Source organism: Neovison vison, chromosome 14 (assembly GCF_020171115.1).
Source record: "Neovison vison isolate M4711 chromosome 14, ASM_NN_V1, whole genome shotgun sequence".
NCBI classification, from domain to species: domain Eukaryota; kingdom Metazoa; phylum Chordata; class Mammalia; order Carnivora; family Mustelidae; genus Neogale; species Neogale vison.
The window spans coordinates 31429595-31456228 of NC_058104.1; the positions used below are offsets into that span (position 1 = coordinate 31429595).

Sequence of the window (26634 nt, forward strand, 5' to 3'; positions counted from 1 at the left end):
GCATTTGGGGTTGGTGAATCAGCCCCTCCGTGGTTCTCAGCACCAAGGACTACGCATTTGCTCTGCGCCTGAGCTAAGGAGTGTCCGAAAGTCGGGGACGCGGATCCACAGAGCTGGTCTCGCTCACTCGTGGGGGTCGTGCTTCTCTCAGAAATCACTCTTCCGGGTCCGCTGTAGGACTCCAGACACTCCCATCTCCTGGTGGTGCTGTTGCCATGGACAGTCCTTGTGGAGAGTAGAAGACCCCTCTGTCAGGGAGGGAAGCAGATGGTGCGGCAGGGGCTGAGGGGCAGAATTTTGACTCATGAGGGGCTGCGATTCCACGTGTGTGCACTGGGCTTCCTAGTACTTGTCGTGGTGTTTGTTCTCACTGAGTAGACATGACAAGCCACTTGAGCCGTGCTGGACGAGGGGGGCAGAATGTTCCTGAACACAGATACCTGCCTGTCTAGAATACTCTGCTTATGGGTTCTTTCTTGTGGCGTCTGGTCAACTGGTAGAAGATGACTTGACATCCCGCTTTCTCAGAGATGGATGGTGATGTGGAGCGACACTACGTTCTTTCCTTCCCTGTTCCCCGACGGGGTGGCACCAAGTCGGGGGCAAGCTTTTGTGGCGCTGGTGCTCTGCTCTCCCAGATGTCAGGGTGAGCGGGGGCCGGGTGCTGACACCTGCTTCTCTGGGGTTCAGGTTGGTGCGTGTTCTCCTTCCGTCGGCCATAGCAACACCTTTGACTTCTGTTCCTCAGAACCTATGGATGTGAGAAGATCTGCTCCTATGCCCTGTGCACTGTGGACACCGAGCTCCACGGATCTCCCTTCATCACCATCGTGAGGCCCTTGGGCACGTACCGCCCCACCCACCCAGGGGTCTCTGGGTCGTGGCCCCGCACCTACACCACAGGTAAGAGGATATTAACCATACGAGTTGACATATAAACAAACCAGAATTGTCTTCTGCTTTCTTAGTGAGTCAGTGGAGCAAAGGCAGAGTTTGTGCTCAGGGCTTGACATTCAAGGGGAAACCGGGCTGGGGGCCCTTTGAAGATGCTGAAGTTCCTCAGGACACACATGCGTGTGCCATGCTCTTTGCACACACTGAGCAGCGGGCAGGTGCCATTGTTGGGAAGGAAGTGTCTCTGTCGCACAATGGCAGACGTCTGTCTCTTACCGTCGTGCATGTCCAGCATCCGCCTTTGTTGTTCTGGGAGGGATGAAACGCCTCTCGCTTCATCTGCGGCGTGTAGGGTTTGAGCTGTCAGTCCATTCGTTGTATAAATGCCTGACACAGGGCTGTGGTCCCTTCATGGATCATTAGGGTAGGGGTCTGCCTTTGTCCTCTGCAGTCTGGAAACTTGTGGGAAACGCTCTTGTCTGGTCAGGGAGGTGAGAACGAGAAACAGTGGCAGATGCCAGAGGCAGGTGTAGAAGGTTCGTTGGAATGTTGCTCAGTCACTTCCAGGGGGAGAAGCTTGTCTTTTCTATGGCGTGGGTCAGAGTTTATGGCCCCCAGTGAGAAAAACTGAACACGGGACCGAGGTCAGCAGAGGGGCTGCCTTGGCCTCAGCCAGAGTCAGACCGTTAGTGGGGGAGTCAGGGTTGACCAGGAGCCACCCTAGCTGGAGCCCTGTCACCAGGCCTCTGTATCTGTGTCACCACCCTGCCTGCAGCTGTGCACCTCCCCCGGGACTTTAGTCCTCGTATCCTTCGGATTTGCCTGTGTTCCAGATTTCTCAGCTTAAATACCAGTTCTCAGTGGGGCCTTCTCAGGACCTCAGCTTTGTTATCTGTGAAAGGGGCAGCATACTGGATTCTGAGGTCACTTGAGCAATAGGAGTTGAAGTCCATAAAGAACCTGCAGGGGCTCATGGGCAGCAGGTGAAGCAGCAGAATCTTGATTCCTGCTTAGGTCATGATCTCGAGGTTCTGAGATTGAGCTGCAAGCCGGCCTTGGTGCTGAGTGTGGAGCTTCTCTGGGATTCTCTCTCTCCCTCACCTTCTCCCCTTTCCCACTTTGCTCACATGTTGCCCTTTCTCCCTTTAATCCTTTCCCTAAAGAAAGTAATATGCATAATACATGGGCTCTGACCATTCACTGTTCTGTTTAAATGAAAATAGCTCCATGCAGAAGAGCGTCAAAAGATGTTCACTTAAGTCCACAAAATGCACTAAGAGTGTATCACCTCAGCCCAGGTAGCGGCCATTCTCATTTCAAAGACAAGGCAAAGGCCCCCCCCCTTTTCTATTAAATTTCAGGTTCTAGGTGCAATGAAGTAAAAGATAGTTATGAGAACTGTGCAATCAGAGCTTTATATGTGAGATGTGAAGACAATTATTTTCTATTACATATAGACTCGCAGAGGTGGCCACACACTCAAATATTCATCCAAGGCCTCAGATACACTATGGGAGGCAAAGAGCATTTGGGAAAACAGAAGGTCATATTGTACCATCCCAAAATCTATTTGCCTTACATGACAATTATTTTGTAATCTGAAGACCTCCCTAAACATTAACAGCCAGGCTCCTTAGAGTTTCTATTTAGTAAAGGTCTGAATGTTTTCTGCCTGGTGGACTGAATGCTTTCCCTGCCCATCCTCTCCCCTGTGCTTTGCCTCTCCTAGTATCTCCCCACAGGCCTCCAATATTTGGTCCTTTACAAAGTTGTATATACCCTCACACTTTTCAGTCTACTAGGGTTAAGAAGGCCACAGTGAGAAGGATAGGAATGATTAGTGAGAGAATGTTGATTATATACATAATGTTAGGGAGTTGAATTGAACCTCTGGGAATAAAGGGTTAAGTTTTATGTAATTACCAGGCTCCATCCCCCCTAACAAGCCCTTCTCTTTGGTGTGATTTAAAGTCAGCTGGTGAGATTAAGGTAATAGCATCTATTAGTCTAAGGCGCTAGAATTTTCTTTTGTCATTTCAAAATGGAAGAAATAATTTAGTAGCTAGAAAGTGACCTGGAAGAGTCCAGTCTGAACTCAGATCCCACCGGACAACAGTTGTTGACCAAACAAGCCCTTAACAGCTGCCGCACCATTAGGATGTCCTGATCGAACATCAGTATGACCTCCCAAAGGAGACTGCTCTTGTCCACAGGGTAACTTGTTCCACTGATCAAAATTTTTTTGATCAACAAATAAGGTATTTTGACTGGCGAGTCTAGGTTTATATCACTTGGACTTTATTTTGTTCTCCAAGGTCACCCCAACCTAAACTGCTAACCCATATAAAAGTTTGTTTTCCCTGGTCAGTTAGATTGAGGAATTGTCTGGACTTGAGTTCCAAAGGGTCTTCTGGGCTTATTGTTTTTTTATCCTCACCTCTTCATGAGAAGGGGGGTTGCACTGATTGGAACTCAAGAGGATTGGAAGGAAGAGACAGTTCACTCCTCATGTGGCCGTTCATACGATGCCTTACTCAGAGAACAAATGCGTATGCCCCCTCTGCAAGGTCAGGGTCCTGCGGCCGTTTGGTGAGTGGCAGTGGGCAGGCAGTGCCTCCAGTACTGGAAATGCTAGACGTTATGTTTTTGGTAAACAGGGTTTGTGTTTGCCGAGTTCCTTTTTTCCTTTTAACCTTTCCTTAATTGCATGCCTGTGTCAGATTAATAGTCTGAAGTGATTTTAGATTGGTTTTCTTTTATTAGCCAGTTATCTGCTCTGATATAAGCTTATGCAAGTAGAAATAATTCTCGTTACTCATGTTAGTGTTATTGCTTCTCCTATTAACAGATTAAGTGTTATATTAGAAGTTAAATATTTTTGATATTTTATTTAGTTTGAATTAATTGATGACTGCTTTTAAGCCTATGATGGCTGTATCCTTTTTTCCTTTCTTTATGTTAGTCACCAAAAAATAAAAAGCTTTACCTTTTTAGATTACATTTTAGAGTTTTTAGGCTTTTTACATAAATGTAAAGTTGAACTAATATTCTTTTCTAGGGAACCAGCTATCACCAGGTTCGTTAGGCTTTTCACCTCTACCTACAAATCTCACTATTTTGCAACATAGATGAGCTCATCCCAGTGGATTCTTCACATGTATGTCCTCTGGTTTCAGGGAGCTTAGCTCAAGCTCTCTTTAAGTTAATCTAGCTAAGTCATTATGCAAAACGTAAAAGGATTAATCTTTGCTCTTTAGTACTTTATTTTTTCTTTCATCGTTCCCTTATGGTCCTTTCTTATAGCTCCAATTAAAATTTGTGTCTCTTATATTTTTATAATAATGTTTGACTGTGTGGTGGTGATTTATAGTTTTTTGGGCGACCTTTGGTTCAAAGTGGTCATCTTTATAGGAACTCTTTGGGGTGTAAGCCGGATGCTTTATTTAAGCTACACTTTGGTTTATCCAAGCACAGTTTCCAGTATGCTCCCCCGTTATAACTTGTCTCCTCTTGTGTTTTAGTGCTTTTAATATGTGACATTTAGGTTCTGTGACTTGAGGAGGGTTATGGGCAGTGTGTGTGTGTGCTTCGTGGCCCCCTTCAATTAAGCTCTCTATTCTTAATTTACTACTAAATCCTCCCTTGGTTTTTAGTTTCATAAAAACTTCCGGGGCTGTTGTGTTCTTACGTAGAGATGGTAGCCCATTTCTTCCCATCCCATGGGTTTATATCTTGACCTGTTTTCTGTGTAAAGTTTGTGCTTGCTGCTTTTCCTTTTTAAGGGTTTGCTGGAGATGGCAGTATATGGACTGAATTAGCAAGGGGTGGTGGGTTTATAGAGCTTTATCAATTATAAAATGGGCTCCTCTAAGGGGGTATAAAGCACTGCCAAGTCCATTGAGTCTTCAGCTGTTGCTAGTAATTCTCTGGTGAATGATTTTACTGAGTGAATTACTTACGCATAAGGCTAAGCATAGTGAGGGATCTGATCCTAGTTTGGGTTTTAGTTACTGTGTAGTCAAAATTATTAGAGTCGCTTTCTTACCTTATTTTCATGGTAATTGTAGCTTCTTAGGGCTTAGTTGAGTCTTACCTTTTGTATGGAAATATCTTTAACACATTTTACACTATAGCCTATTCATCTGGGTTAATCAGAAGGCTGCAGTGGCAGGCACGAAATCCACCAGCCCCGTCTTAACATAGCTTAGTTGAACTTTCACTTATGGCCTAGTTTATCACTGCTGTATCCTGTGGGGGTTGCTTGAGGAAGGCATTGTAAGCTACTTGTATAGTGTATACCAGTATACACTATATATAAAGGAGCAGGTATACTTTCCTTTTAATCATTTGTGATTTGGAAAGCATTTTCACTGGGATGTGGAGGCTTGCATGTGTAATCTTCTTAAGAATTCATGGCAAGGCCAGGACCAAATCTTTAAAATCTAATGACTCAGGTAGGCATTTTCAGTATCTTGCTTTATTTATTAAGCTACACTAACAAGTATCACTTGTGAAGATCTGTCATGTCTTGTAATATTAATTTATATTGTGAAATTTAAGTATTGGTTGTTTAGGCCTATCATGGTAAGATCATTCAATAGGGGGAGTTAGAGTTTCTACAGATAGATACTCTTGGTGTTATAAGTGATTGGTTGGGATTATGCAGTCAATTACATAGAATTTTAGATGCTTAACCTTACATCTGTTGTATACATTTAGCTCTGTTTTGGGGCTTTGGCAGGACAACACTAAGTATTTATATACCTTTTAATGTTACAGGTGAGGGGGATTTGGTGAAGCTGTATTTATCTGTTGTGTATGGTTACGTGCACATATGCAAGCTACTCTAAAATTCTACAGTATCTTGTGACTATTGACTGAATTACACCTATGGTTACGTGAGGGTGGTAAGTAATGTTCAGTTCAGGTCCACCTACAAGTATGTGACTGCATAAAACCTTATGGTCCTAGCTGAGTGATACCACTTTTACCCCCAACAATGAAAAGATACCAAATTTATGTGTGATCATCAGCTGATTAGTTATTAGTCCATCAAAATCTCCCTGTAAAAAATTTCTTTCTGTAAGTAATACAGTAGATACATCCCAGACACACAAACTATAGACAAGGCCAGGAGAGAGCACTGTAAATGGTCACAGCATTTACCTTGACCATCTCTGTGTCCATACGAGTGACAGTTAAGCTTTCTCATGGAAGCTGCACCAGGTCCTGCATTTGATGGAGGCCAGAGAAGGATGGGAGTTGAGTCTCACTTGCAGGGACTGGGTGGGGAAAAAACCAACAAAACGCTCCGGGTCTTCCACCCTCTTCCACAGCTTCCTTCCTCAGTTCCCTGGTGAGAGACAGAAGGTTTCCCACTTGCCTCAGGTGGTCCCTCTGGACTAGGGGGAGACCTGTCCCCTCAGTCTGAAGGAAGTGCTCTAGAAGGCCTTGGTTAAGTATTTGATAACCAGCTGTGGGAGAGGTCAGAGATCAAATAGTTGGAAATCAACAATGAAACAAGGGTTTCCTACTAAACATCACAGGACAGATTAAAAATTAAGAATGCATCAGTATCGGTATCAGTCCTGTCTTACAAGCTGTGGGTGGCTTATTCAAATGTTTTACTGTATATCGTCTGCTTTATGTGTCTGACAGGAATATGTAAGTATTCATGAATAGAAATTACCTTAAAGAGACTATGTGGTATTACTTGTAAAGTTTTCTCATGATACTACTTAATAAAGTAACACCAGAGGAGTGAAATTACACAAGAATTCACTTCCCTAATGGGGTACTATAGTTCACAATACAAAAACTTTTTGGAAAAGAAAAATGGGGTCTCCAAATGTCTGCTTTGTTAAAGCAGATTTTCGATGGAATATTTACCTGCAAAGACAAATCACGAAAGCTTACCAGGAAAAACTTGCCAAGAAACAGCCTTCAACATTGTGTCAGGGTGGAAAGGGCCCTGCCTCCTTTCTGTCCTTGGGTCCTCTCTCCAGTTAAGTGTAACAAAGAGGTGGCGGGGGGGGGGGGCGGGATGTGGGCACAGTCCACAGAGGGCCTGAGCTCTGGGTCTGTCCCTTGTGAGTGGCAAAGAGCCCTGCTATCTGGGGGCATCTGAGGAAAGGGTCCTGTCACCTCTGTGAGACAACCCATTCCCTGATTGTGTGGATGTTGCAGCAGAAACTTCACCATGTGCTCCTTACCTCCCCACAGAGGGATCTCCTTGTCAGGTCCTCCTGGACTGGTTTCTGCCTCCTGGATGCCTCTGGTGGCCTCTGTCTTTGAATTTCTTCCAGTCTTGGAAGATGTAGATGAATCAGTTTCACTAAGAATTACCACACCTAGGCCTCCACTGAACAAACAGCTTCACCTTAAAAACCTCACACCGCCCCCGGGGATAAAAATATATTCAGTTTATAAAAAAACAAAACAAAATAAAACAAACAAACATAAAACCTCACACCGCCCTTAGAAGAAGTATGTTAAAATCCTACAGTTGTGTTTCAAGCAGGCAACCTCCCTGCTCTGCGCCGCCCACCACCACCCTCCAGATCAGGAGCCGAGATGTGGGAGAGAAACACACCCACGTTCAGCTGTGGCAGAGTGTGCACAAGACTTGAGCAGAGAAAAACATTCTTACCCAGGTGTCCTGGGCCACCTTCCTGAAGAGCGGTCTCAAGGAGCCGGCACATCAGTCAAGAACCCATGCTCGGAGACTCCGGGAGCCGTGGATCGTCTGCGTGAGGCGCAGAAGGATTCAGGAAACGCCAGGCAGAAGGCAGGCTCCCGCTGTCAGAAGGTGGGGTCTGAGGGGAGCTCTGGCTGCTGTGGCTGTTCCTGCCTCTCTTCCATTCTGTTCCTGGGAGCAACAGCTGCTTCTGTCAGGTGGAGCACAATGTGCAGTAGGGCTTTCATCTGCCCACGTTCCTGCCGGGAGAAGTGAACTCTCATACACATTTTGCAGTCATAGAGGACATGTTTCATATGATTATCAAAATACTCTGGGCTCATAGCTATTGCTACATCAGTTTGTAGTCACGGGGTAATGCCTGTGGGGGTCTGAGCTGACAGGATCCCCTTACCAGGCCTGACAGCTCCCTGATTCATGCTGCAAGGAGTCTCTTTCGTCATAATATCTGATTCTCCTCTTCCTTATATCCTTATCTGCAGGGCTACAGGGGAAGCATGTCTGGGAACCACATTTCCACAATGTCTGACCAGTCTGGGGATCAGGAAATCTTTAGTAACAAATTTCTAAAAAAATATTTTCAGGGGCACCTGGGTGGCTCAGTGGGTTGGGCCTCTGCCTTCAGCTCAGGTCATGGTCTCAGGGTCTAGGGATTGAGCCCCGCATTGGGCTCCTTGCTCAGTGGGGAGCCTGCTTACTTGTAATCTGTCTCTGTCAAATAAATAAAATCTTTAAAAAAATAAAATAACTTCAACTGACCATCTGGAAAATATGTATCTTCTAAACAATGGTGTATAAGTGTGTGTGAGCTGGGTCTGAACATTGCACAGTTACAAAACAATCCAGCAAGGTCTGTGAAAGCCACTGATGTTAGGAGCTGAACTCACGTGTAGTTCCCTCTGTCTTCTGCAGCCAATTTCAGTTTGTCCCCTGCCCCGGAGAGCTGCTTCCCCCACTTCTGTGTACTCACATTCTTTCAGTCCCAGATTCCTAAGAGGGGAAGGAAGTATTTATTACCTGGTAGCCCATATGAAATTCTTTCTTCCCAGTTATCTGAAGGCAGGACTCAACTGTTCCCATTCACCTTCCCTATAAATGCAACAGCCACAAACCCCATCACAGGGATGAATTGATGCCCCCCACCAAGTGACTAAAAACACTCAAACTTCAGCCTGCAGGCATGTCTTCCCCGCAACTCTGAAGGCCTCTTCTCTTCACAGGTCTCTATTCCTACTCATCAGTACATCAAATAAATATAAAAAGCACATGCGAGATGCACTATGTGTCCGTCCGGGCTCTGGTGATAGAGATGGCATAAGACCATTACATTACAGTAGAAAACCAGGCCTGGGTGGCTCAGTGGGTTCAAGCCTCTGCCTTTGGCTCAGGTCATGATCCCAGGGTCCTGGGATAGAGCCCCGCATCGGGGAGCCTGCTTCCTCCTCTCTCTCTGCCTGCCTCTCTGCCTACTTGTGATCTCTATCAAATAAATAAATAAAATCTTAAAAAAGAAAAAAACCGGGCCTGACCAACTCATCACTACAAAACACCTAAGGATGAAGCAGGGCTCCCTGATGTGTCTAGTTTCTCTTGAGAGCCCTGAATTTTCAGTTCAAGCCTGGGGTCAGGCCATTGCCATAGAGACATCTTTCCTGGACATGGTGTCATTAACACAGTGCAGTTAGCGGCAGGGCATTTCCTATAGTTCCTGAGGGAACTCCTGCCACGTACTAGTTGAGAAGAACACAAGCCACACTGAACAACAAAAACAATGATCTGAATTGCCCCACTGTCAGGATATTGTCTCCTGGAAAAGGACTTCAGCTGGGAGGTGGGGAGGAAGGAGGGAATGGAAGGGGGACAAGAAAGAAAGGGAAAGTGAGTTCACAGGACTTGGGACTACTGGCACACCCAGTCACCGGCCAACCATAAACTTCCATCTTGTGTTCAGCAGGATACTACCATAGTACACCTCGGTTTTTCTTCAGATATTCCCTCCCCAGTATGTGGAGTCTAACACACAACAGCAGACACAAAGCAGTCGTGATGCTATGACATTCCAATCTCTCCCAGACTGCAACCGAGCATGCGCACTTTGAATGATGTCATTAAGGATTTCATTAGTGCTCTAAAGCATCTCCATGTCATTCTTCAACAGAACGTAAGAAAGTAACAGAAAGTTTCTTGAACAGCTTTCTTTGCTTCACTCATCTACACAAATATGTAATGAAGGATTCAGAACTCAAAAAATTAATTATGGTGACAGCAAAACCTATCTCCCATACTAAGTCATCAAAATAAAGGAAGCAGTACTGTGATGCTTCCTTTGAATTCAGCCTGGTACAGAATGGAATGAAAGGGAACACCAGGATCAAAGAGGAGATGGCAAAATCAGTGAACCGGAAGTGGACACCATTCTAGGTGAAACCATAAAAATAAAGCTGGGGGGGGTGATTTTACCTTCTGTTCAAAATTGGATATTTTTTTTAGCAAATTCTGCATTTACCTTGATGAAATTCTTAATTGTCTCAGAAATTTGATCTAAATTAACCAAAAAGACAAAAAGGCAATCCTTAAGATTCTTACCAAAACCAATAAAATCAAATTACCCACTGCATCAACAGCAAAGGTGTGGTCTGGCACTATGAGTGCATATAACATTTGAGCATTACTGTGGTCCCTGAAGAAAGCATGTTTTAATTAGCAGCGTTAAATGTTGGAAACAAATATGAAAATAAGAACATTTCAGTGAGGTCAATCTTTTGGGAAAAACACAGTAAAAGCTCTTAGCCTAGTATCCTATCACTAAACAACACTCTTCATAGAAAATATGAAGAGTTCAAATTGCTGTCACCATCAGTGGAGAAATGGAAAAAATCAAGTATTCTATTTCCTTGTATTCTGTCCTCCATTATCAAATAAATCAATGCACTTAATTTAAAAACAAAGGTCAAAACCCAAAAATAACATAAGTTCTTCCAGTTTTCCCCCCACCTCCACCCCCCTAAACACCTTGAAAAATACTGAGAAATTAATTATTCTCAGTGTCACCTCTTTGGTACTCCGAGACCTCCAGTGTCTTTCTGCTGCCCACCGGAGTCCTCTCCATGAGAACCAGAGTGGGACACTCAGGTGGACATGGTCTTGGAATCAAACACACTTGGGAGACAATCTCTGCTTTACCACCTAGTGGCCAGAGGCCCTGGCTAATTCCTCATCTGCCTAAGTCACAAGATGTTGAAGGGCCAAAATGCAAATGTCACCACCTGCATTATTGGTAACCACCACCGAGGAAATATTCAACTTGTAAGTGGACAGCACATGTGAAGTACCCAGAATAGGGCCCAGGACTCCAGAACCTTTTCACATGCATTTAATTCTATTATTCCACTCCAAACGGCAAACTGATCTTTAATCTGTGCAGATGGGGGAGCTCTTCTGTCCAGAGGTCCCCTTTACTATACCACCAATGCCGTATTCATCATTTCAACATCAGCAGTTGAGGACCTACTATGTACCAGCTCCTTCATCATCATAGTCCTCGAAGCCCATAAACCGTTCATTACCCCCCATTTTCATCCTGTCCTCTTCCACTTACTCCTTACTGGCTTTAGTCTCTCTCTCCTCAAGGCGCATAATACATGCTTTTAAAACCACCCTTGTGACACACACTTTGCCTGGCAATATTTGGCTTCTTCTCTAAGCCTCAAGCTTCCTGACAGGCTCAGAGGGTGAGCCTGTACCTTTCCCCCACCGGCCAGGCCATGCCGACGGACTCCTGCCAGACTTGATACTCACATCACATCCTCACTGGCTTCTTAAACATTTCAAACCAGAGGTAAATTCATCTGATTCTCCCTAATTGTACAGTCTGTTCCTCACCTGGTCACCTGTCTCAATTGGTAGCAACTCAACCTGTGTTGTCACCAGGGCTACAAACCAGAAAAAGCAACTGGGAAGAGTTAAGGGCTAATGAGACGAGATAAGTCAATGCATTTAATTCTTGCTGGATTGGAAACCACATCAAACAGCTGTATTAAGAAAAGATTATCAGGAAAACAGAACACTGAAGTCTTACCTTCAAATACTTGAATCTTTACTGAGAAGAGGGAGAAACAAAGTCGAACTTGATGGAAAGTATATTTTTAATTAAAAATATACTTTGTGAGGGTGCCTGGGTGGCTCAGTGGTTAAAGCCTCTGCCTTCAGCTCAGGTCATGATCTCAGGGTCCTGGGATCGAGCCTCGAATCAGGCTCTCTGCTCAGCAGGAAGTCTGGCTCCTCCTCTCTCTCTCTCTCTCTCTCTGTCTGCTTCTCTGCCTACTTTTGATCTGTCAAATAAATAAAAATCGTTAAAAAAATATACTTCATGAAAAAACAGCCAAAATCATCAAAACACTTAAGACTCTACCAAGTACGTACTAGGGCGATTAATGAATTCAGTAAAGTTTCATGATACAAAATTAGTATACAGAGATCTGTTGCATTTGTATACACTCCTAATGAAATTGTAGAAAGAGAATTAAGAAAAAAAATTCTGTTTACAATTACCCCAAAAACTTTAAAACATCTAGCAATAAACCTAACCAAGGAGGTGAAACACCTGTACTCTGAAAGCCATCCAACACTGGTGAAAGAAACTGAGGATGAGAGAAACAAATTCATGAGCAAATTCCATGTTCATCAACTGGGAGAACCAATATTAAAATGTCCATACTACCTAAAGGAACCAACAGTTTTAATTCAATCCCTATCAAAATATCAATGCCAGTTTTCACTAAATCAGAACAAAGAATCCTAAAATTTCTATGGAACAGAAAAGATCCTGAGTGGCCAAAGCAATCTTGAAAAAGAAGAACAAAACTGAAGGTCATAAAATTCCAGATTTCAAGATATACTAGAGCACTGTAGTAATCAATATGGTCTGGCACAAAAATGAACACACAGATCAATGAACAAAATAGTCCAGAAATAACCCCATTCTTGTATGGTGAATTCATCCATGAAAAAGGAGATCAGAAATGCATGGGCGCCTGGGTGGCTCAGTGGGTTAAAGCCTCTGCCTTTGGCTCAGTTCATGATCCCAGGATTCTGGGATCCAGCCCCGCATTGGGCTCTCTGCTCCGCGGGGAGCCTACTTCCTCCTCTCTATCTCTCTGCCTGCTTGTGATCTCTGTCGAATAAATAAAATCTTTAAAAAAAAAAAAAAGGAAATGCACAATGGGAAAAAGATCTGTCTCTTCAACAAATAATGTGGAAACACTGGACAGCCACCCATAAACAATTAAATCGCACTACTTCCTTACACCAGGCACAAGAAAGATTCAAAATGGACTAAAGACTTCCATGTGAGACCTGAAGCCATAAAATTCCTGAAAGAATACAGGCTGTCATTTCTTTAACATCAGCCATGGAAACAGTTTTCTAGGAAGGCCTCCTCTGGCAAGGGACACAAAAGCAAAATTAATACACTGGGATTACAATGAAATATAAACTTCTGCTAGAAAACTACCAACAAAAAACAACAACAACATGCAGAATGTGAGATGTTTGCAAATGATGTGCTGATAAGTTAATATCCAAAATATATAAAGAACTTAACAATGCCACACCAAAAACAAACAAACAAACCCAAATGATCCAATTGAAAAATAAACAGAGGACATGAAGAGACATTTCTCTACAAAGAAATAAAGATGGGCAACAGACACATGAAAAGGTGTTTACTATCACTAATCATGGGGGAAATTCAAAGCAAAGTAACAATGAGATAGCATCTCACCCATGTCATAACAGGTAGAAGAAAAACCATAAGAAATAACAAGTGTCAAAGGCTGGAGCAAAAGGTGCCCTCATGCACTGTTGGTGAGAGTCCAAACTGGTGCAGCCACTGCGGAAAACACGATGTGGGATCCTCACAAAATTTATAAATACCACAGGATCCGGTAATCTACCTGAGGTCAATGAAAATGCTCATCTGAGAAGAAAAATGTACCCCTGCCTTAAATGAAGCATTATTACCACAGCCAAGATATGGAAGCAACCCAAGTATCTATCCATATATCAATGGATAAATACTCAGCCATAAAAAATGTATGTGATCTTGCCATTGGCAACATGGATAGATCTAGAAGATATAATGCTAACTGAAAGAAGTCACTCCGAGAAAGACATATGATTTCACTCATATGTGGAATTTAATAAAGAAAAAAGATGAATCAAAACAGCCTCTTCAATACAGAGAACCAACTGAGGGCTGACAGAGGAGAGGCGGGAAGGGGAATGGGTGACAAAGGTGAAGGGCATTAGGAGGACACCGATGGTGATGGGCTCAAGACTCGTGTATATGACAGATGAATCATTATATCCCACACCTGACACTAATATAACACTTCGGTACTTAGACATGAATTAAAATATTTCAAAAAGAATACTGTCACGACAACAGATTTGTTGATTTTGGTACCTTGGAATGATAATATGATATATCAAGTTTCTGATGTCATGAATCAATTGGGAAAATGGCAGTATTGTCATAAAATTGCTCCTATCCAGATTTATATTTGAGTAACTATAGCAGGTCTGTGAGGTATATGCCGTTATTTCTTCTCCCCCCTTGCACCTTCTTCAGCAAATTACCTTAATTCCACATGCAAAGTTCTCTATGTATGACTTCAATTGTGCAAACCTCAAAACTGTACACCTAGGAAATACCTCTTCTCAAAATCAGTGAACTGAGGGGATAGTCTTGTGTCTAAAATATACCTATAGTAACTACACACATATAAATAAACTAAAATACACTCTGATGAAATGAAATCATATTGATACAGATATATTCCTATTTTATATGACTAGTCAATGTGGGAGGAAATTTTTACCTGTGTGGGGAAAGTTAGTAATAACCTACAACAACAAATGCTGATGTTATAGAAAGCTGCATTCTCCTTAGATGGCCTATCTTCTTTCTTACAAGCCACAGAAAGGAGCCTTGACAGTATTAAGACTTAGGAAGATATATGAATATATTATGTGAATTAGAAAATAAGCAAAACAGAAAAGTGAAGAAATTGGAAATGTATGAATCAATGGACATTAGCATCATTTTTAACATAAAACAATACCATCATGTCTTTTCTTCTGAGATTTAAAAACTCTGCTTAGTACAATGTTCTCCGTATTTGGAACCCATCTTGATAATTTCCTTTTTTATTTTTTAAAGATTTTATTTATTTGTCAGAGAGGGAGAGAGAGCACAAGCAGACAGAGGAGCAGGCAGAGCAGGCAGAGGGAGAAGCAGGCTCCCCGCTGAGCAAGGAGCCCAATGCGGGACGCAATCCCATGACCCTGGGATCATGACCCGAGCAGAATGCAGCTGCTTAACTTACTGAGCCTCCCAGGTGCCCCAATAATTTTTTTAAAAAAAATTTGTTTATTGTCTTATTTTAGAGAGAGACAGAAAGAGAGCACAAACTGGGGGAGCACAAGCATTGGGGCTCCCAGTGACTGGGGGTCTGATACAGGGCTCAATCCCAGGACCCTCAGATCAAAATCTGAGCTAAAATCAAGAGTCAGATGCTTAATTCACCGAGGCACCTAGGGGCACCCCCACCCCTACTTGGGATTTTCAAGGCAAGTATTCTAGATTTCAAGCTCCACAGCCTGTGTCTAAGCTCTGCAGGCTTTACTTGGGATCTATTAAAGGCCTTTTTTAAAATTAAATCATCTCTGAATGTCCTCATTTGACCTCCAGGTATGAATCAGACTCTTCCTGAAGGAGCTATGCCAGTGGTCTAATTCTTACTTGGAATGCGACCGCCCCTAATGGAACTGGACTAGGCCCCAATCTCGGTCCTTTGAAAGGCAGACATTTCTAGTGGGATCTGTGCCAGCTGGAACGGTGTAGGCTCTGGTCCTATTCACCCTTTCAACTGAACTCTTCGCTTTGGGACTCTGCCTGATGCAGCCGCACTAGCCTTCAGTCTCTGGTCTGCTGGGACTGAAGTGTTCTCCCTGAAACTGGCCTGGCCTTTGGTCTGATTCCTTCGGGACACAGGCTGTCCCTGAAACACTCCTAAGAAATGGAATCCCAGTCATCAAAGTCCTTTGAGAGCACCATCCCGAGGGCAAAACTACAATATATGTGTGTACACACACACACTCACTCACACACACACACACACACACACACACACGTGCGCGAATATTAATTAACTCACCATCAAAAATTGAAATCTTACCATTTGCAACAATCTGGAGGGAACTAAACAGTATGATGCTAAGCAAAATAAATCAATCAGAGAATGAATTTCCATATGATTTAAACTAATTTGTGGAATTTAACTAACAAAACAGGATCATGGGGAAAGGAGGAAAAGATAAAATAAGATGAAATCAGAGAGCGATACAAACCACAAGAGGCTCTGAACTATAGCAAACAAACTGAGGGTTGCTGGAGGGGAGATGGATGGAGGCAGGGGATACCTGGGTGATGGGCATTAAGGGGCCATAGGATGTAAAGAGCATGGGGTGTTGCATGCAACTGATGAACCAGTGAACTCTACTTCTGAAACTAAGAACACACTATATATTTATTAATTGAATTTAAATATAAGAAAATTAAACTCAGGGGCGACTGGGTGGCTCAGAGAGTTATGCCTCTGCCTTTGGCTCAGGTCATGGTCTCAGAGTCCAGCAACTGAGCCCCGCATCGGGCTCTCTGCTCAGCGGGGAGCCTGCTTCCCCCTATCTCTCTGCCTGCCTCTCTGCCTACCTGTGATCTCGCTCTGTCAAATAAATAAATAAAATTTTAAAAAAGGAAAATGAAATAAAAAAAACAAATATAAGAGAGGAAGGAAAAGAGAGAGAGGAAGCAGAGAGAGGAAGCAAGATGGTGGAGGAGTAGGAAACTGAAATAGCATTGGGCCCCAGGAGTTCAGCTAGATAGTTATCAAACACCTACAAACTCGACAGAAGTTAGAAGAGAAGAGGAGCAATTCTGGGAACAGAACATTGACCACTTTCTGGAAGGTAGGACGTGCAGAGAAGTGAATCCCATGGGACAGGAAGATAAATGGGGGCGGGGGAGGGAGCTCTCAGCAGGCATCAGAGCACAAAAACAGAACTTTTAGAAGTCGGCTCCACTAAGGGACATCGTGCCAGAGGCTAGTGGGGCTGGAGCTCTTGCGGGGACAGTGTGGTGTCAGACCTGTGGGGTCACAGAAAGACCGGGGTTTTCTGAGTGTGGCAGAGCTGCCAGGTATCCAAGCGGGGAAGGCATTTACAAAGATGGAGCCGAGGTGGGGGCTCTCAGCTCAGGGTTACCTTAAACAGCAATTCAAGGCACAGTCAGACACTGCTCTTGGAGCAGGGGCCCCACAAGTGGCAGATCTGGAGAGACCCTCCCCCTTTCTCCTCCAGGAGGAGCAGCACGGGAGTATTTCGCAGGAATCTGATGGATTTGAGGACTCCAAAGGGGCTGTGCACCAGAGATAGAACCGTTCGGTCAAAGGCCGTGTGAGGGTGGGGTGCAGCCGGAGACCAGTGAGAGGGGGGGGGATTGACTGCTCTTCACTGAGGGAGAACTGAGGTTGGGGCCCCGGGCTCGCAGCACCTCCAGGATGGAGGCTGGTAGCCTGCCATTTTCATTCCCATTTTCCAGAGCTCTGCAGAAAGTGTTCAGGGAAGAAAACCTACCGAGAGGGAACTCAAGTAGATTACTTTGCCCCTGGTAAGGGCTGTGCAAATCTGACTTGGGCAAACACATTTGAAAATCACTGCAACACGGCCCTCCCCCAGAAGATCAGCAAAAACTTCCAGCTTAGACCAAGTTCCCCTATTCAACGAGAACTGTGGCACTCCAGAGGTAGGGGAAAGCAACAGAGATTTCATGGCTTTTTTTCCCATGATCTTTTAGACTTGAAAAATTAATTGTTTTTAATTTTCTTTTTTCTTATTCTATTTTTAAACTTCCTCTTTATTCTTTTAATGTTTTTGAACTATTTTATCTTATCACACCTTTTTAAAAATCCTTTTAATTTTCATTATCAGTCATATTTTTTCCCTTCATTATATTTAACCTTATTTTTTGTATACATATTTATCTTTGAAATTTTGGGATATAATTTCTTGTAATAGATCAACATATACCCTAAATCTAGCTCCAGCCTGATCACATTCCCTCCTTTTTCTTTTCCAACCAAGTAATCAATTCCTTTTTTAGAATCTTTCTAATTTTCATCTTTAAAGTCATATTGCAGCCTTTCATCATGTTTACCTTTATTTTTGTATATATGCATTTTTATTTCTTTAAAATTTGAGAGGCTGGGTGCCTGGGTGACTCATTAGGTTAAGTGACTGCCGTTGGCTCAGGCTGTGATCCCAGAATCCTGGGCTCGAGTCTCTCATCAGGCTCCTGTTTCCATGGGGAGTCTACTTCTCCCTCTGATCTCCCTCTTATGCTCTCTAACTCTGTCTCTCTCTCCCTCTCAAATAAATGAATAAAAATATTTTTTAAATATATTTTTTAAATTTAAAAAAATTAAATTTTAAAAAATAATGATAAAATTTTGAAAGGTAGTTTTTTCTAAGAGAATAGAATACACCAAAAATAAAGTGAGTGACTCTGTTCTATTCACCAGTATAACATACAGATAGATAGATAGATAGATAGATCGATGGTTATTTAGATATATAGATATCCCCCCCCTTTTACCTCCCCCACTTTCACGTCTTTTCTGAAATAGTTAGCGTATATTTTTCTGGGGTCTTTGCCACCCTCTAAGTATTTTATTCTCTCATTCATATATTCTTAACTGGATAAAATGACAAGGTGGAAAAACTCACTACAAAAAAAGACAAGAGGCAGTACGCCCGGCTAGGGAACTAATCTATACAGACATTGGTAATGTGTCAGCTCTGGAGTTCAGAATGACGATTATCAAGGTGAAAGCTGGGCTCGAACAAGGCACGGAAGATATCAGAGAATCCCTTTCTGAGGGGGAGACGAGATGGCGGGGAAGCAGGAGGAGGCGCCCTTTCAACCTGTACCCTAAAGTGAGCTGATTACCTTCCAAAGAACTCCGATCACCCACGAAATCAGCCGGAGATCAGAATTATACAGGTCTGGATCTCTACCGGAGCAGAAGACGCCCGTGGGCAGGTAAAGCGGAGTGGGAAAGTCGGACTGAGATCGGAAGATAAACAAAAGGGGGAGGGAGCCACCAGAGGCGACCCGTTGGAAAGGAATATCCCGATCCAAGAGTGCCCTGCGCCTGGGGAGCAGCATTAACTCGGGAGTCTGGTAGAAAGCACTCAAAAAGAGCAAAGGATCACGGGGCGGGGGGGATTGCGGGAATCGGGGTGTTAGGGTCAGGGCTTAAGTCCCCAGAGCCAGGACAGCCACCCCTGGGGCAGAGCCAGAGAGAGCGCAGCGGACAAACCGGGTCTCGGTCCCTGAACCACCAGCGCGCCTGAGAGTGCGTGGCGCCCGGCTCCCGTGAGGGGCTGGGAGCCTCACCAGCCAACAGAAGCACAGCCTTTCTGCAGTCCCCACGCGAGTGCCCTGCTTTGCCAGCAGAGCCCGAGTCGAGCCCCGCGCCCTCCCCTGAGAGAGGTGCGCACAGGCGCCAGCCCAGTGCTCTCGGACCGGAGAGACCAGGCACTCCCAGCCTGCGCCAGGGGGAACATCTCAGTGTGCCATCGCTGCTCGGAACCTCTCTGGTGGTCTGGGTCTTCCCAGACAGCCGCCACGGACGTGGTTTTGGGTACGAGCAAAAAATCCCGAGTCCCCAGGGACCACGACTGGGATCCTGCTCTGCCAGGAGCCAAGGGGGGATTTACTTGCGCTCTGCAGCCAGACTGAGGCTTCTCTCTGAGAGGGAGGTCGGGGTGCAGTTTGCTTTCCTCTAAACCTACAAAAGCCACCAAAAGCGGTCCAGACGAGAGAGAAAAACAAAAGTGAACAAATATAAAAAACTCCAGAGAACAAAAGCCTGAAAAAAACAGTTTCCTCAGAGCCCACCCCCTTGAGGGGGGCGGGAAGACTTAACTCAGAGAGCATCATTGACTGAAAACCCACGTGGCAGGCCCCTCCCCCAGAAAACCAACCAGGAAAGGAAAAAAAAAAAAAGACGACAAGGGAACAACCACCACAACTTCATAGGACAATTTTTATTACTAGTTCATTCCCACTATTCTAGCTCTTTTTGATATATATAGATAATTTTTTAAATATATAGATAATTTTTAACCTATTTACCATCACAGTGAGATGTCCAGTACATCAAATTCCATAATAACCTTCTAACCTGAACTTTTTGAACATACACCTGTGTTTTCCTTTTGCATTTCTATTTTTTAAATTTTAGTTTAGTTTAGTCTAGTTTACTCCTTTTTTAAATTTTTATTTTCTACTATTCATATAGAGTTAAACTTCAAGGTAATCCCCTTTCCCCAATAAATGCCACCCCTATAGGTAAACCAATTTTTAATCCCCCTTTTTCATAGGAAAGTTGAGTCCTTTAACAAAGATATCAAGATACATCCAGGCAGAATGAAAACTACCTTCCTCACCCACACTGAGAATTTACAACCACTCTCCCATCTTTTTCTTCCACCAGTGTTTCTGTGTTTTTGTGTTTGTCCTGATAGTATACAAATCTTACACTCAGGGTTCTTTTTGACGAGGTTCTTCCTTTATTTGCATATATACATGTATATATGTATATATATATGCAAATATATATGTATTATTTTTTTCTCTTGTCATATACTTTTATCAGTCTTTTTTTTGTCTATGTTTGTTTGTATACTTCATAAATCTTACCTTGGGGCCCATTTGGGCTGAACCTTCTTTTTTATCTCACCTTTCATTCCCCTCTCTCTCTTTTTCTTTTCCTTTTCTTTTTCCTCTCATTTAGGTGGGGAACCCTGATTGCTCAGAAGCATTCCAGGGTGCACCTTGACTGCACCACAGTCGATACATCCAGCTACACCCATTCAGCCATCTCTCACCAAAATGACTAGGAGAAGGAATGCCCAACAGAAGAAAAATACAGAGGATGGGCCTTCTGCAACAGAGATAACAGCTATCAACATAGACAATATGTCAGAAAGAGAATTCAGGCTAACAATTATCCAAGCAATAGCTAGGTTGGAGAAAGCCATGGGTCACCAAACGGAATTGATTAGGGCCAAACTGAAAACGACCAGATATCATGTTTTCAATGTTAGGGAAGAACTGAAAACTACGAGGGATGAGCTTCACAATGCTCTCAATGAGTTCCAATCTAATCTAAATTCTCTCAAAGCTAGAGTAACTGAGACAGAAGTAGAATTAGTGATCTGAAGGATAAACAGATAGAGAGAAAGGATCAGGAGGAAGCCTGGAACAAACAGCTTAGAAGCCACAAAAACAGAATCAGGGAAATAAATGATGCCATGAAACCTTCCAACATCAGAATTATTGGAATCCCTGAAGGGGAGGAGAAAGAAAGAAGTCTAGAAGATATAGTGGAACAAGTTCTTTATGAAAAATTTCCGAATCTCGTGAATGGAACCAGTGTTCATGTACTAGAGGCTAAACGGTTTCCCCCCCAAGATTACAGATTCTCAAAAGTCCTCAAGACACCTAATAGTAAGAATGAAGAATTATAATTGTAGGCAGAACCTCCTGAAAGCAGCTAGGACAAAGAAGATCCTTACGTGCAGAATAACGTCAGACCTGTCCACAGAGACCTGGCAAGCCAGAAAGGGCTGGCAAGATATATTCAGGGCACTGAATGAGAAGAGCATGCAGCCAAGAATACTTTATTCAGCAAGATTGACATTCAAAATGGAGGGAGAGCTAAAAGAGTTTCCAAGACTGGCAAGGCTTAAAAGACTATGCAACCACCAAGCCGACACTGCAGGAAATATTAAGGGGGGGTTCTATAAAAGAGGAAAAAGTCCAAGAATAGCATTGAAAAAAATATAGAGACAATCTACAAAAAGAAAGTCCTCAAAGGTAACATGATGTCAATAAAAACATATCTATCAATAACCACTCTCAATGTGAATGGCCTAAATGTGCTAATAAAATGGCACAGGATTGTAGACTGGATAAAACAACAGGACCCATCCATATGTTGTCTATAAGAGACCCATTTTGAGCCTAAAGATACACCCAGACTGAAAGTGAAGTGATGGAGAAGCATCTTTCATGCCAATGGGCCTCAAAAGAAGGCCGGGGTAGTGATTCTCATATCAGACAAATTAGATTTTAAACCAAAGACTGTAGTCAGAGATATAGAAGGACACTACATAATCCTTAAAGGGACTATCCACCAAGATGATCTAACAATTGTAAATATCTATGCCCCCAATATGGGAGCAGCCAATTACATAAGAAAACTGTTAATCAAGATAAAGAGTCATATTGATATGAATACACTAATCGCTGGAGATCTTAACATGCCTCCCTCAGAAATAGACAGATCATCAAAACAGAAAATCAATAAAGAAACAAGAGCATTGAATGACACATTGGACCAGTTGGACCTCATAGATATATACAGAGCATTCCACCCTAAAACAACAGAATACTCATTCTTCTCAAGTGCACATGGAACCTTCTCCAGGACAGACCACAAACTGGGTCACAAATCAGGACTCAACTGATACCAAAAGACTGAGATTATTCACCGCACATTCTGAGATCACAATGCTTTGAAACTGGAGCTCAATCACAAGGAAAAGTTCAGAAGGAACTCAAACACCTGGAAGCTAAAGACCACCTTGCTTAAGAATGCTTGCATCAACCAGGAGATCAAAGAAGAACTGAAACAATTCGCGGAAACCAATGAGAATGAAGACAATTCGGTCCAAAAACCTATGGGATACAGCAAAGGCAGTCCTAAGGGGGAAATACACAGCCATCCAAGCCTCCATCAAAAAAATTGAAAAAACCAGCACACACCAGCTGTCTCTACACCTTAAAGAACTGGAGAATCAACAACAAATCAAACCAACTCTACGCATAAGAAGGGAAATAATCAAGATTAGAGCTGAGATCAATGGGGTAGAAACCAGAGATACAGTAGAACATATCAATGAAAACAGAAGCTGGTTTTTTGAAAGAATCAATAAGATCGATAAGCCACTGGCCACACAAATCCAAAAGAAAAGAGAGAAAGCTCAAATTCATAAAATTATGAATGAAAAGGGAGAGATCACAACGAACACCAAGGAAGCAGAAACAACCATCAGAAGTTATTATCAACAGTTATATGCCAATAAGCCAAGCAATCTAGATGAAATGGATGCATTCCTGGAAAACTATAAACTCCCAAAATTGAACAAGGAAGAAATCGACAACATGAATAGACCGGTATTTAATAACGAGATTGAAGCAGTGATCAAAGACCTCCCAAAAAACAAGAGCCCAGGACCTGATGGATTCCCTGGGGAATTCTACCAAACTTTCTAAGAAGAAATAACACCTACTCTCCTGAAGCTGTTTCAAAAAATTGAAGCAGAAGGAAAACATCCAGACTCTTTCTATGAAACAAGCATTAACGTGATCCCCAAACCAGGCAAAGACCCTCCCAAAAAGGAGAATTTCAGACCAATATCACTCATGAATATGGATGCTAAGATTCTCAACCAGATCCTAGCCAACAGGATCCAACAGCACATTAAAAAGATTATCCACCATGATCAGGTGGGATTCATCCCTGGGCTACAAGGATGGTTCAACATTCGCAAATCAATCAATGTGATACAACAAATTAATATGAGAAGAGAGAAGAACCACATGGTCCTCTCAATCCATGCAGAAAAAGCATTTGACAAAACCCAGCATCCGTTCCTGATGAAAATGCTTCAAAGTATAGGGATAGAGGGAACATTCCTGAACCTCATCAAATCTATCTATGAAAGACCCACAGCAAATATCATCCTCAATGGGAATAAGCTTGCAGCCTTCCTGTTGAGATCAGGAACACGACAAGGATGCCCACTTTCACCACTCTTGTTCAACATAGTATTAGAAGTCCTAGCAACAGCAAACAGACAACAAAGAGAAATAAAAGGTATCCAAATTGGTAAAGAAGAAGTCAAACTCTCTCTCTTTGCAGATGACGTGATTCTTTATATAGAAAACCCAAAAGACTCCACCCCCAAACTACTAGAACTCATACAACAATTCAGCAACATTGCAGGATACAAGGTCAATGCACAAAAATCAGTGGCTTTCTTATACACTAACAATGAAAATACAGAAAGGGAAATTAGAGAATCGATTGCATTTACTATAGCACCAAGAACCATAAGATACCTGGGAATAAACCTAACCAAAGAGGTAAAGGATCTGTACTTGAGGAACTACAGAACACTCATGAAAGAAATTGAAGAAGACACAAAAAGATGGAAGACCATTCCATGCTCTTGGATCAGATGAATAAACATTGTTAAAATGTCTATACTGCCTAGAGCAATCTATTCTTTTAATGCCACTCCGATCAAAATTCCACCGGTATTCTTCAAAGAGCTGGAGAAAATAATCCTAAAATTTGTATGGAATCAGGAGAGACCCCGGATTGCTAAGGAATTGTTGAAAAACAAAAATAAAATGGGGGGCATCACGTTACCTGATTTGAAGCTTTACTACAAAGCTGTGATCACCAAGACAGCATGGTACTGGCATAAAAACAGACACATAGACCAGTGGAACAGAGTAGAGAGCCCAGATATGAACCCTCAACTCTATGGTCAAATAATCTTCGGCAAAACAGGAAAAAATATCAGTGGAAAAAAGACAGTCTCTTCAATAAAAGGTGCTGGGAAAACTGGGAAGCTATATGTAGAAGAATGAAACTCGACCATTCTCTTACACCGTACACAAAGATAAACTCAAAATGGATAAAAGACCTCAATGTGAGACAGGAATCCATCAGAATCCTACAGGAGTACATAGGCAGTAATCTCTTCGCTATCAGCCACAGCAACTTCTTTCAAGATATGTCTCCAAAGGCAAAGGAAACAAAAGCAAAGATGAACATTTGGGACTTCATCAAAATCAAAAGCTTTTGCAAGGCAAAGGAAACAGTCAAGAAAACAAAGAGGCAACCCACGGAATGGGAGAAGATATTTGCAAATGACAGTACAGACAAAAGGTTGATATCCAGGATCTATTGAGAACTCCTCAAACTTAACACACACAAAACAGACAATCATATCAAAAAATGGGCAGAAGATATGGACAGAAACTTTTTTAAAAAAGATTTTATTTATTGTTTTGACAGAGAGAGATCACAAATAGGCAGAGAGGCAGGCAGAGAGAGAGAGAGAGGAGGAAGCAGGCTCCCTGCCGAGCAGGACCCTGGGATTCTGGCCTGAGCTGAAGGCAGTGGCTTAACCCACTGAGCCACCCAGGCGCCCCTGGACAGACACTTCTCCAATGAAGACATACAGATGGCTATCAGACACATGAAAAAATATTCATCATCACAAGCCATCAGGGAGGTTCAAATTAAAACCACATTGAGATATCACCTTACACCAATTAGAATGGCCAAAATTAGCAAGACAGGAAACAACATGTGTTGGAGGTGATGTGGAGAAAGGGGAACCCTCTTAACACTGTTGGTGGGAATACAAGTTAGTGCAGCCTCTTTGGAGAACAGTGTGGAGATTCCTCAAGAAACTAAAAATAGAACTTCCCTAAGACCCTGCCATTGCACTCCTGGGTATTTACCCCAAAGATACAGATGTCATGAAAAGAAGGGCCATCTGTACCCCAATGTTTATAGCAGCAATGGCGACAGTTGCCAAACTGTGGGAAGAACCAAGATGCCCTTCAATGGACAAATGGATAAGGAAAATGTGGTGCATATACATCAGAAAGGACGAATACCCAACTTTTGTAGCAACATGGACGGGACTGGAAGAGATTATGCTGAGTGAAATAAGTCAAGCAGAGAGAGTCAATTATCATATGGTTTCACTTATTTCTGGAGCCTAACAAATAGCATGGAGGACATGGGGAGAGAGAGAGAAGGGAGTTGGGGTGAATTGGAGGGGAGGTGAACCATGAGAGACTATGGACTCTGAAAAACAATCTGAGGGTTTTGAAGGGGCGGGGGGTAGGAGGTCGGGGTACCAGGTGGTGGGTGTTATAGAGGGCATGGATTGCATGGAGCACTGGGTGTGGTGACAAAATAATGAATACTGTTATGCTGAAAATAAAAAATAAATTAAAAAAAAAGAAAATCACTTTCTGGAGAAATAAAAGAGCTAAAATTTAATGAAGTTGAAATTTCAAAAGCTATTAATGAGGTGCAATAAACAATGGAACCCCTTGGGGCACCTGGGTGGCTCTGTGAGTTAAGTCTCTGCCTTTGGCTCAGGTCACAATCTCAGGGTCCTGACACCAAGCCCTGCATCAGCCTCTCTACTTAGCAGGGAGCCTGTTTCCCCCCTTTCTCTGCCTGCCTCTCTGCCTACTTGTAATCGCTGTCTGTCAAATAAATAAATAAATAAAATCTTTAGAAAAAGGTATGTCTTACTTCTAGGATAAATGAGGCAGAAGAGTGAATTAGTGATATAGAAGACCACATGACAGAGAATAAAGAAGCTGAGCAAAAGAGAGACAAACAACTACTGGACCATGAGGGGAGAATTCAAGAGATATGTGATACCATAACATGAAACAATACTAGAATAACTGGGTTCCCAGAGGAAGATTTAGAGAGAGGGCAGAAAGTATATCGGAGTGAAATATAGTAAAGAATTTCCCTAATATGGCAAAGGAAGCAAGCATCAAAACCAAGGAGGCACAGAGAACACCCCTCAAAATCAATAAAATACAGGTCTACACCCCATCATCTAACAGTAAAACTTCCAAGTCTTAGTGACAAAGAGTAAAATCCTGAAAGCAGCTCAGGATAAGATGACTGTAACATACAATGGTAGAAATATTAGATTGACAGCGGACTTATCCACAGAGACCTGGCAGGCCAGAAAGGACTGGCATGATATATTCAGAGCACTAAACTGGAAACATA

At 42.8% G+C, this 26634-nt stretch overlaps 1 long non-coding RNA gene across 3 annotated transcripts; it reads right to left on the minus strand.

The window, feature by feature from the left end:
- Positions 1-128: 128 nt before the first annotated feature.
- On the minus strand, positions 129-11767 carry LOC122895877. Of its 3 annotated transcripts, none has more exons than XR_006382333.1 (5): positions 11670-11767; positions 8479-8581; positions 7107-7830; positions 6061-6247; positions 129-751 (listed from the first exon to the last, which is right to left on the minus strand). It is a non-coding gene; the product is annotated as an uncharacterized LOC122895877 (long non-coding RNA). The 3 variants fall into 3 exon arrangements; XR_006382332.1 differs by lacking the exon at positions 129-751 and having other exon boundaries at positions 5916-6247; positions 7107-7200; positions 7544-7830; XR_006382331.1 differs by lacking the exon at positions 129-751 and having other exon boundaries at positions 5916-6247.
- Between the last annotated feature and the right edge of the window lie 14867 nt (positions 11768-26634).